Source organism: Biomphalaria glabrata, chromosome 12 (genome assembly GCF_947242115.1).
Source record: "Biomphalaria glabrata chromosome 12, xgBioGlab47.1, whole genome shotgun sequence".
NCBI lineage: Eukaryota > Metazoa > Mollusca > Gastropoda > Planorbidae > Biomphalaria > Biomphalaria glabrata.
Window position 1 is genome coordinate 11,460,443 of NC_074722.1, and position 12,224 is coordinate 11,472,666.

At 38.7% G+C, this 12,224-nt stretch overlaps 1 protein-coding gene across 1 annotated transcript in view; it reads right to left on the bottom strand.

Annotated features, from left to right (window-relative positions):
* Positions 1–12,224, bottom strand: part of LOC106056147 (chitotriosidase-1-like) — a 46,847-nt gene that overhangs the window by 9,066 nt on the left and 25,557 nt on the right. The gene's annotated exons all lie outside the window — the stretch shown is intronic.

Sequence of the window (12,224 nt, forward strand, 5' to 3'; positions counted from 1 at the left end):
GACACCTATATGTTGACCGGTCATTTCGTCCCCGGTCACTTCATCCCCGGTCATTTCAGCCCTTGGTCAATTCATCCCCTGGTCACTTCATCCCCCGGTCACTTCATCCCCGGCCATTTCATCCCAAATTAAATATTTTATATATAAATATGATTCTGTAGAATGCGTTTTGACATTTTATGATTTGTTACTAATGCGTTTATAGTGTTTCCTCTTCCACTTTGTTTTCTTAATGAGAAATCTTATATTATATTGTAAATCTGGTTGTGTACTTAGCTGGTGACCGGTCATTTCATCCCCGGTCACTTCATCCCCGGTCTTTTCATCCCCGGTCACTTCATCCCCGGTCACTTCATCCCCGGTCACTTCATCCCCGGTCTTTTCATCTCCGGGCACTTCATCCCCGGTCACTTCATCCCCGGTCACTTCATCCCCGGTCATTTCATCCCCTGGTCACTTCATCCCCCGGTCACTTCATCCCTCGGTCACTTCATCCCCGGTCATTTCATCCCCAATTAAATATTTTATTTATAAACGGGAGCAGGGGACATTTGAGACCAAAATAAAATCTGCTGCCGAGGACAGACGCAGACGCTAAAAGAAAATCTTAATCGATCACCGCGGACAATGGTGTATGTGGCAAAATATGTAGGTCACAGCTGCAATCCTCATTAATTTTCGGACTCGAAGACAAGCGTTATTATTATTATTATTTTGCTGGTGAATTATTACCATGTTTTCATACTTCGGTGTCTACTGTCCTGTACCAAAACAAAGGAAATGGTCATAACACAGTTTCTCTGCGCCTTCCTTGCTCACACTGAACAAGATATCTTGCCAGGGGCCAACGAGTTTGCATGCGCAAATGTTCTTTCACAAAAACAATTATTTTATCTGCTTGTCAAGTTAATTGTCAATTTTCTTATAGTGAGCAGATAAACTTGGCAACGTGTAAAAATTATTTTCATCTTTTTATGTTTGCAAATTTGAACTTTCATTTGGAAGGATCAGATTATTTCAGACACATCGAGCCATTTTACATTTGAACCATACAGTTATGCTTTTCATTACTTGCGATTCTTGTGGCAATGTCTTTCCTACTAATTTTTGTCGATGAATCACACAGTGAGCTCTGTTGATGACTCTGTACTAAACTTTGAAATGCTGACCTTCTTGGAAACTTGAAGAACCATCTGTGTTAATAAATTTAATATTTTTCAAAAAGATTTTTTTTTACATATCATTAAAATCATATCTTTCCCAGTGGTTTGCAAATGAGAAACTTGTCTTTAAAATCGCAATCTTTTTAAATACACATCTTTACTTTGAAGTACTGGGTATTTAGTCAAAAAAGCTCGGATTTTGAGTGTCGAAATGACTTTGCATTAATTTCGGCTACATAGATTCGGATCAAAGAAATCCATTACAAATAACGCACTGGTTGTTTTCAATTTCCGCTTGAACTATTGCAGTAAAAGCATATCGACATTATATTTTCTTTTCTTAACATTCTTATGTGCGAGAACGTCAAGGGGTGATCCATAACGACAACACACTTTCAATACCATGTACTAGTCAACGAAGGAGTATTATTAACTTCAACGGAATTGCTTTTCAATTTCATCACGACGTCACCATTGAAAAAATAGATATGATTCCACTAAAATGTAAGGTTGCGGTATGCATTAGTTTACATTAATTTAAACTGTCAAAAATAATTATTCTGTGACAATTGTAATGTTTCAGATCATTCTGTTTCAGTTGTCTTATTTTATCCTACAATAACAATAAAAAAATAACTTCCAACTGGAAAAAAACTTTGTACAATATCAAGTCTTACACGTTAAAATAGAAAACAATAATCCATATTTTCGATGGCAAAACGCCAATCGAGCCCCAAGGGGGTCGCGACCCACAGGTTGAGAACACCTGGTTTAAACCCTTAATATTGAGTAGGCACATCAGAGGCGAATTGGGTTTCAAAATCGGCCCTCGAATTGTGTTACATGTGATGGGACCCAGTTATATCTGTTCTCAAAAACATTGTGACGAGTTTAAACATTTCTAAAAAAAAATTATTACATGATTTTGAAACTACATGATACAATTAATAAATGAAGTACCAGGTGGCCGAGCCTCGCTCGATTAAATAATTTCTTAAAGAAGGTTATATACCCAAAGTCATATTGGGAATATTTTTGTAATTACGAAAATGAACGATCGGATAAAGACTACTGATCTGAAGAGTTGCTTTAGTTTTCTGTTAGTTCTAAATGTAATTGTACATGGCGATTAAAAATAAAGTCTCTTAAGTCCTCATACAGTCTGACCAACCACAGCTCACTTCCGTCTTATAGTTTTAAAATCTATCTTTTGCGTAAAACTATTGTAGGCCTACTATTATTGGCTTGGAAGAAAGTCTTTGCAGTGTAACTTCTCAGATGGTTACATTCAGACATTTAATTATGGAATTAGTATATATTCATTATGGTGTAGTACGAAACATCCATTGACGCAAATCTCTACGTTATAGGGTAAAACAGACACTTTGTGACAAAGTAAAATTGCGCATTTTTTCTTAATAGACTTAAATCATTGCATTAGTTTTTTAAAGAAACGTTTCCGTGGGGCACCTCTGTTACGCCAAACAATATGCTCGTTACCCATACGGGATACGTGCCGTGCTCAGCCTGACCGTTGGACTATAAGAAGTTCATACCGGCTTTTGCCATCCATCCATCCCAGTGGTGCTACAGCCCGTGGAGGGATATGGCCTGCTTTTACACATCCCTCCATTCAGATCTCACCTTGGCCTTCCATCTCCAAGCCCTAACCCCAAGCTTTTTACCGAGGTGTATAGTTAAATAAAAAGAGGCTGCAGAGTACGCAAACTCGTTGGCCCCTGGCTAGATATCATGTTCAGTGTGAGCAAGTAAGGCGTAGAGAACCTTTGTTTTGACCATTTCCTTTGTTTTGGTACAGGACAGTAGACACAAAGCACGAACACATGGTAATAATTCAACAGCAAAAAAAAAATAATAATAAGGCTTGTCTTCGATTCCGAAGATTAATGAGGATTGCAGTATTTCCCGTGGCTACGCAGCCCCAGCTGTTACCTACATATTTTGCCACATCCAGGGCAAGCATAACCATTGTCAACCGGTGGTCGATTAAGATTTTCTTTTCGCGTCTGCCTCTGTTCTCGGCAGCAGATTTTCTTTGGTCTTAAATGTGTATCCTGGTAATTCTTTAAGTCCGTCAGTAACGCTGGACAGAGTGGTATCCTGTATGGAAGACGAATCTCAGACGAACGCATGCCAAAGGCAGTCTTTTTTTGGTGAGCTAAAAAAGTGGACGACGTAATACCGAAACGCTTAAAAGACCAGTTTAGGCGCCAACTTGCTTTAACTGAAATAGAACAGCTGAAGATCACCAGCAAAATAAACAACAAAGTACAAGGTATCTACACCGCTCTAGGCAATTCAAGTGTTATCAATTTATAAAGCCTTCAAAACACAATAACTAATCATACATCGGCACATTTAATTTCAATACTTCTCTTTCATAGTTCAAATAATACATCAATCTACAGTAAGATGCACTGGCGGATCCAGGGGGGGGGGCGGTAGGGGCGATCTCCCCCCCCCCCGTAGTATAGAATTTACACAATTTGTATACGAATTTATTACTTATGATAATAATTTATACTAATTATTTATATTTCAACCTATTTTTAGATTATTTCGCCCCCCCCCCTCTAGAATGTTGGCCGATTTGGTGGGGTCGGAAGGGGGCGATGGTATCAATCCCGCCCCCCCCCCCATACACTTTCGAGTGGGGGGGGGCGGTCCAATTTATTTCTAGAAATCACAGCTTGCTAACAGAATCAATTAAATATCTATACGATTAAAACTTGTTATTGATATTTTAACCGATCTTTATACTATGTCGTTCCCTGTTTGCCGATTGGGTGGGGGGGGGGGGGCGAATACCTCTACTGCCTTTCCCACCTAAACCCTTTGAGTGGGGGGGGGGGGAGGCGGTCCTATTTTTATTGAGAATCATAGTTTGTGAACAAAATTAGTTGAGTCGCCCCACCCCTATTCTTTAATGCCAAATGCAATCTTTAGCAGAAATTATTAAAGGAGCGAGGATTAATCGTTTTAACTCTACCGCCCCTCCCATTTCCAGACAGAGTTTATGTAATTTCACATTAATTTATAATAATTATTTGAAGAAAGCTAGAATTCAAACGAAATTTTTCAGTATGAGTCACGATTGAGATGAGTTCTAAACCCAAACACTAATACATAGTCCCTTTTCCCAACCTTTACTCAATCTGATATTTTGCTAGTTAAATAAATTTGGGACTATAACTCACAATTTATACTTAAATATTATTGAATATTATTTATCGAATAATTATTTTTTCGGCGTCGATCCTCAAAGCCAAAATCTAAATATGTGGGTTATCTTATGTTTTCATGGAAAAAATCGGTTTTATTTGCAATGTATTAAGGGCCTATAAATTCATATTAGAATACTTTTCAAGTACAACATTATTCGAAAAGTCCTTTTTTAATAGTATGAATAATGAGCCTTTGGTCAGGAGAATGCGTTTCTTCTGTGAAGAATGCAAGGAAACGCTTTTGGCTTCGCCCCAAACTCCATTGATGAGTAATGAGCTGTAGATGTCAGGAGAATACGTTTCTGCAGTGAAGAATGCAAGAAAACGCTTTTGGTGTCGGGGCTTCGCCCCGAACTCCATTGATGAATAATGAGCTGTAGATGTCAGGAGAATGCGTTTCTGCATTGAAGAATGCAAGAAAACGCTTTTGCAACTAGGAAACCTTATAGCGCTGCACCAGTTGTTTTGTTTTTCGCCGGAGGTTGAGAAATGCTCCTTTTTTTATTCTCATAAATATATATATATATATATATATATATATATATATATATATGTATATATATATATATATATATATATATATATATGAAATATATATGTGTGTGTGTGCTGTGCGCACGTTTATGCATAGGGTTAGGGTTTACTTTTTTGGCGTCGGAACCCCACTGATGAATAATGAGCTGTAGATGACAGGAGAATGCGTTTCTGCATTGAAGAATGCAAGAAAACGCTTTTGGCGTCGGAGCTTCGCCCCGAACTCCATTGATGAATAATGAGCTGTAGATGACAGGAGAATGCGTCTGCATTGAAGAATGCAAGAAAACGCTTTTGGCGTCGGGCCTTGCCCCGAACTCCATTGATTAAGCTGTAGATGTCAGGAGAATACGTTTCTGCAGTGAAGAATGCAAGAAAACGCTTTTGGCGTGGGGCCTTGGCCCCGAACTCCATTGATGAAGCTGTAGATGTCAGGAGAATACGTTTCTGCAGTGAAGAATGCAAGAAAACGCTTTTGCAACTAGGAAACCTTATAGCGCTGCACCAGTTGTTTTGTTTTTCGCCGGAGGTTGAGAAATGCTCCTTTTTTTATTCTCATAAATATATATATATATATATATATATATATATATATGTATATATATATTATATATATGAAATATATATGTGTGTGTGTGCTGTGCGCACGTTTATGCATAGGGTTAGGGTTTACTGGGCGTTAGGGTTGGGTTTGGAAAAAAAATCGCCCCCCCCCCCACTCGAAAGTTCTGGATCCGCCAGTGGTAAGATGGTGTGCAAATGTTTAATTAGGTCTATTGATCCTTTAGAACTCGTTCTTGTTTGCAAAGAAATATTTTAGTGTACTGCGGTAAGCCTAGTGATGTAAGCAGCGTTTTTCCCCGTTCACGGAAAATTTTCATTCATAAAACATTCTAGCCAAAATTAATTTTTCGATAATGAGCCATTTTTAAACTTTTTTTACATTTTATTCATATTACAAGAAAAAGGTGTAAATGCTAGGAGAAAGAATTTCTAAAGCAGATAGCGCCAGAATACGCTCAGAGCCGGGGCCCGGCCCCAAAATCAGACTCCTTGCCGACTTGAGCGGAAACCCGCCGAATGCTCAATTCTACCTTTAGAAAGAACTTTATACAACGCTTAAAAATTATGCAGGCAACTTTATTTCCAAAAAAAAAAAAAAACAAAAAAAAAAACAAAAACAACGAATTGTTTTACATCGCAATCAAGGTCCCCAGGTTCTCAATAGGGGGAGGGGAGCTCAAACGAAAATTTCGTCATGTAGGGGGTCGCCATCCGGAAATGTTCTAGAAACACTGCCTTAATGTGTTTTATTTCAAGTAACTTTGTAAGTGACTTTTACTTAGGATTATTTATTTTAAATCAATTCAAGAAAAATACTCAGCGCTGAGTTGCTTCATTTTGTCATAGTGGTGTGTTGGATAAATTTGGAGGCACCTCCAAATTTGCGTATATCAGATGATTGTGGACACAATGCACATCTCTCCAAAATACAAGCGTGAAAAACATAATCAAAGTTTACTGAACGTTGATTATGTTTCACCGTCAATGGCTTCAGTATTTCGAGTCGCTTTATTCTGCAGGAAATGGTCCATGTCGTTTTTTTAAGGAATAAATAAATAAAGGCGACATCACAGGCTACAAAAGGAGTCAATGATTAGGGTCATATTAATTCTGAAAAGACACGAATACAGAAATATTTTTTTTTTAAATGCTCTTAAAAAAAAAAAAAAATAGATGCAACGCATTAAAGAATGCATGATTTTGAAAAGCAGCCTTGGCAATCCTTTATAGAATAAATTATTATCGGCAATGTCTCGCTTTTAAAGGATTCACAAATAGTTTATCTGACACACACACACACACAAAATGGGTATTTGTATCAATTAATAAAGGCAATTTCGAAATTTGAATGAAATAGAAAAAAACAACCACCTTAAAATGTATAAGCACATAAATACTTTCACAAAACATTAGATTGTACACCAGGTAGGTCTCATACCGAACAAATCACTAGATCTACTATTAGATTGTACACCAGATATGTCTCATACCGAACAAATCACTAGGCCTACTATTAGATTGTACACCAGATATGTCTCATACCGAACAAATCACTAGGCCTACTATTAGATTGTACACCAGATATGTCTCATACCGAACAAATCACTAGGCCTACTATTAGATTGTACACCAGATATGTCTCATACCGAACAAATCACTAGGCCTACTATTAGATTGTACACCAGATATGTCTCATACCGAACAAATCACTAGGCCTACTATTAGATTGTACACCAGATATGTCTCATACCGAACAAATCACTAGGCCTACTATTAGATTGTACACCAGATAGGTCTCATACCGAACAAATCACTAGGCCTACTATTAGATTGTACACCAGATATGTCTCATACCGAACAAATCACTAGGCCTACTATTAGATTGTACACCAGATATGTCTCATACCAAACAAATCACTAGGCCTACTATTAGATTGTACACCAGATATGTCTCATACCGAACAAATCACTAGGCCTACTATTAGATTGTACACCAGATATGTCTCATACCGAACAAATCACTAGGCCTACTATTAGATTGTACACCAGATATGTCTCATACCGAACAAATCACTAGGCCTACTATTAGATTGTACACCAGATAGGTCTCATACCGAACAAATCACTAGGCCTACTATTAGATTGTACACCAGATATGTCTCATACCGAACAAATCACTAGGCCTACTATTAGATTGTACACCAGATATGTCTCATACCAAACAAATCACTAGGCCTACTATTAGATTGTACACCAGATATGTCTCATACCGAACAAATCACTAGGCCTACTATTAAATTTTCGTTTGAGCTCCCCTCCCCCTATTGAGAACCTGGGGACCTTGATTGCGATGTAAAACAATTCGTTGTTTTTGTTTTTTTTTTGTTTTTTTTTTTTTTGGAAATAAAGTTGCCTGCATAATTTTTAAGCGTTGTATAAAGTTCTTTCTAAAGGTAGAATTGAGCATTCGGCGGGTTTCCGCTCAAGTCGGCAAGGAGTCTGATTTTGGGGCCGGGCCCCGGCTCTGAGCGTATTCTGGCGCTATCTGCTTTAGAAATTCTTTCTCCTAGCATTTACACCTTTTTCTTGTAATATGAATAAAATGTAAAAAAAGTTTAAAAATGGCTCATTATCGAAAAATTAATTTTGGCTAGAATGTTTTATGAATGAAAATTTTCCGTGAACGGGAAAAACGCTGCTTACATCACTAGGCTTACCGCAGTACACTAAAATATTTCTTTGCAAACAAGAACGAGTTCTAAAGGATCAATAGACCTAATTAAACATTTGCACACCATCTTACCACTGGCGGATCCAGAACTTTCGAGTGGGGGGGGGGGGCGATTTTTTTCCAAACCCAACCCTAACGCCCACTAGGCCTACTATTAGATTGTACACCAGATATGTCTCATACCAAACAAATCACTAGGCCTACTATTAGATTGTACACCAGATATGTCTCATACCGAACAAATCACTAGGCCTACTATTAGATTGTACACCAGATAGGTCTCATACCGAACAAATCACTAGGCCTACTATTAGATTGTACACCAGATATGTCTCATACCGAACAAATCACTAGGCCTACTATTAGATTGTACACCAGATATGTCTCATACCGAACAAATCACTAGGCCTACTATTAGATTGTACACCAGATATGTCTCATACCGAACAAATCACTAGGCCTACTATTAGATTGTACACCAGATATGTCTCATACCGAACAAATCACTAGGCCTACTATTAGATTGTACACCAGATAGGTCTCATACCGAACAAATCACTAGGCCTACTATTAGATTGTACACCAGATATGTCTCATACCGAACAAATCACTAGGCCTACTATTAGATTGTACACCAGATATGTCTCATACCAAACAAATCACTAGGCCTACTATTAGATTGTACACCAGATATGTCTCATACCGAACAAATCACTAGGCCTACTATTAGATTGTACACCAGATAGGTCTCATACCGAACAAATCACTAGGCCTACTATTAGATTGTACACCAGATATGTCTCATACCGAACAAATCACTAGGCCTACTATTAGATTGTACACCAGATATGTCTCATACTGAACTAATCACTAGGCCTACTATTAGATTGTACACCAGATCACTGGCGGATCCAGGGGGGGGCGGTAGGGGCGATCGCCCCCCCCACTCGGCCGACCCCCCCCCCCCCCCCCGAAGGGGGGGGGCGGACGAATTTTAGTATAGAAGTCACACAATTTGTATACGAATTTATTACTTATGTTAATAATATATACTAGTTATTTATATTTCAAACTATTTTTAGATTATTTCGCCCCCCCCCCTTCTAGTATGTTGGCCGATTAGGTGGGGTCGGGAGGGGGCGATAGCATCAATCCGCCCCCCCAACCATAAACTTTTGAGTGGGGGGGGGGCGGTCCAATTTATTTGTAGAAATCACAGCTTGCCAAAAGAATCAATTATGATTAAAACTTGTTATTGATATTTTAACCGATCTTTATATTATGTCGTTCCCCTGTTGTCCGATTGGTGTGTGTGTGTGGGGGGGGGGGGGGGGCGAAACCTCTACTGCCCTTCCCACCTAAACCCTTTGAGTGGGGGGGGGCGGTCCTACTTTTATGGAGAAATCATAGTTTGTGAGCAAGATTAGTTGCATTAATATATAAATTTGATATTATGTCGCTCTCCTTTAGGTATCTTGGCCGATTCGGTGGGGTAAGGGGGGGGGCGATTGCATGTACTGCCCTCCCCGCTCTAGCCCTCTGAGTGGAAGGGGGCGGTCATATTTTTATGGAGAAATCAAAGTTTGTGAATAAAAATAGTTGAATTTCTATATAATTGATATGTGAAACCATTTGTATATTATGTCGCACCACACTCTAATCTCAAATTTTATGATTAGTAAATATAAAAGGAAAAAGGTGGGAGGGGCGATACATGCCATCTCCTTTCCCTCATCGGACGAAGCAATAATTTTTCTTTTTGTATTATAGTTAAGAAATTACAAAATGTAAAAAAAAAAAAATCAGCCACTAATATAATTTATATATGCTATAAATTAAATTCTCGTATCGAGTGGCCCCACCCTTACTCTTTAATGCCAAATGCAATCATTAGCAGAAATTATAAAAAGGAGCGAGGATAAATCGTTTTCATTCTACCGCCCCTCCCATTTCCAGACAGAGTTTATGTGATTTCACATGAATTTATCATAATTATTTTAAGAAAGACTTTGCTTTGGAAAAGTTAGAATTCAAGCAAAAATTTTCAGTATAAGAGTCACGATTGAGATGAGTAGCCTTTTTTCCAACCTTTACTCAATCTAATATTTTTCTAGTTAAATTTGGGACTATAACTCACAATTTATGCTTGAATTTTATTGAATATTATTTATCGAATTTTTTTTTCGATCCTCAAAGCCTTAATCTAAATATGTGGGGTATCTGATCTTTTCAAGGAACAAATCGGTTTTATTTGCAATGTATTAAGGGCGTATACATTCAAATTAGAATATTTTTCAAGTACAATATTATTCAAAAGGTTCTTTTTAATAGGATGAATAATGAGGTTAAGGAGAATGCGTTTCTTCAGCGAAGAATGCATGAAAACGCTTTCTGCGTCGGGGCTACGCCCCGAAACTCACTGATGAATAGTGAGCTGTAGATGTCAGGAGCAGGCGTTTCTGCGGTGAAAAATGCAAGAAAACGCTTTTGGCGTCGGGGCTTCGCCCCGAACTCCACTGATTAAAATGAGCTGTAGATGTCAGGAGAATGCGTTTCTTCAGCGAAGAATGCATGAAAACGCTTTCTGCGTCGGGGCTACGCCCCGAAACTCATTGATGAATAGTGAGCTGTAGTTGTCAGGAGCAGGCGTTTCTTCAGTGAAGAATGCATGAAAACGCTTTATGCGTCGGGGCTACGCCCCGAAACTCACTGATGAATAGTGTGCTGTAGATGCAGGAGCAGGCGTTTCTGCAGTGAAAAATGCAAGAAAACGCTTTTTGGCGTCGGGGCTTCGCCCCGAACTCCACTGATTAATAATGAGCTGTAGATGTCAGGAGAATGCGTTTCTTCAGTGAAGAATGCATGAAAACGCTTTATGCGTCGGGGCTACGCCCCGAAACTCACTGATGAATAGTGTGCTGTAGATGTCAGGAGCAGGCGTTTCTGCAGTTAAAAATGCAAGAAAACGCTTTTTGGCGTCGGGGCTTCGCCCCGAACTCCACTGATGGATAAAGAGCTATAGATGTCAGGAGAATGCGTTTCTGCAGTGAAAAATGCAAGAAAATACTGAGAAATATTGCTTATTTATTCTTATATATATATATATATATATATATATATATATATATAAATATATATACATATATATATATATATGTGTGTGTGTGTGCTGTACGCACGTTTATGTATAGGGTTAGGGTTTACTGGGCGTTAGGGTTAGGGTTTGGAAAAAAATCGCCCCCCCCCCCCCCACTCCAAAGTTCTGGATCCGCTAGTGCACCAGATAGGTCTCATACCGAACAAATCACTAGGCCTACTATTAGATTGTACACCAGATATGTCTCATACTGAACTAATCACTAGGCCTACTATTAGATTGTACACCAGATATGTCTCATACCGAACAAATCACTAGGCCTACTATTAGATTGTACACCAGACAGGTCTCATACTGAACTAATCACTAGGCCTACTATTATTGCCTCTTTTTCTTATATATCTCATGTTGCAATACATGAACACTTTCTGGGGTTTTGCCCAATGACTGGTACAACTGGAGAAGGACTTTAGAACGTCGTAATAGAAAACAATACAAAGTTAAAATTGGAAATCAAACACCTTGAGGGCATGACAACTTGCGGGTATGAAAGGGAAATAAAGGAATAATCTACGAACATGGATTTAAATTACATTGCGGCTTTTGGTACAGTGTCCATCTCAGTCGTAATACATTTTTTTTGCAGAAAATAAAGGGGGGGGGGGGGCGGCATTTTTTAATTTCGCACGCAGGCCGCCACAATCCTCGCTGCGGCCCTGTGTATAACACTTGGAAGGGAGAGAACTCTTAATGTAAAAAAAAAAAAAATCCTGCTATCATATGGATTAACAGGTGCGGTGGCTGAGTCCCTGGGTTCGAATCCTGGTGAAAACTGGGATTTTTTTTTATTGTGGGTTCTTTAGGGCGCCTCTTAGTCTACTCAGCTACCT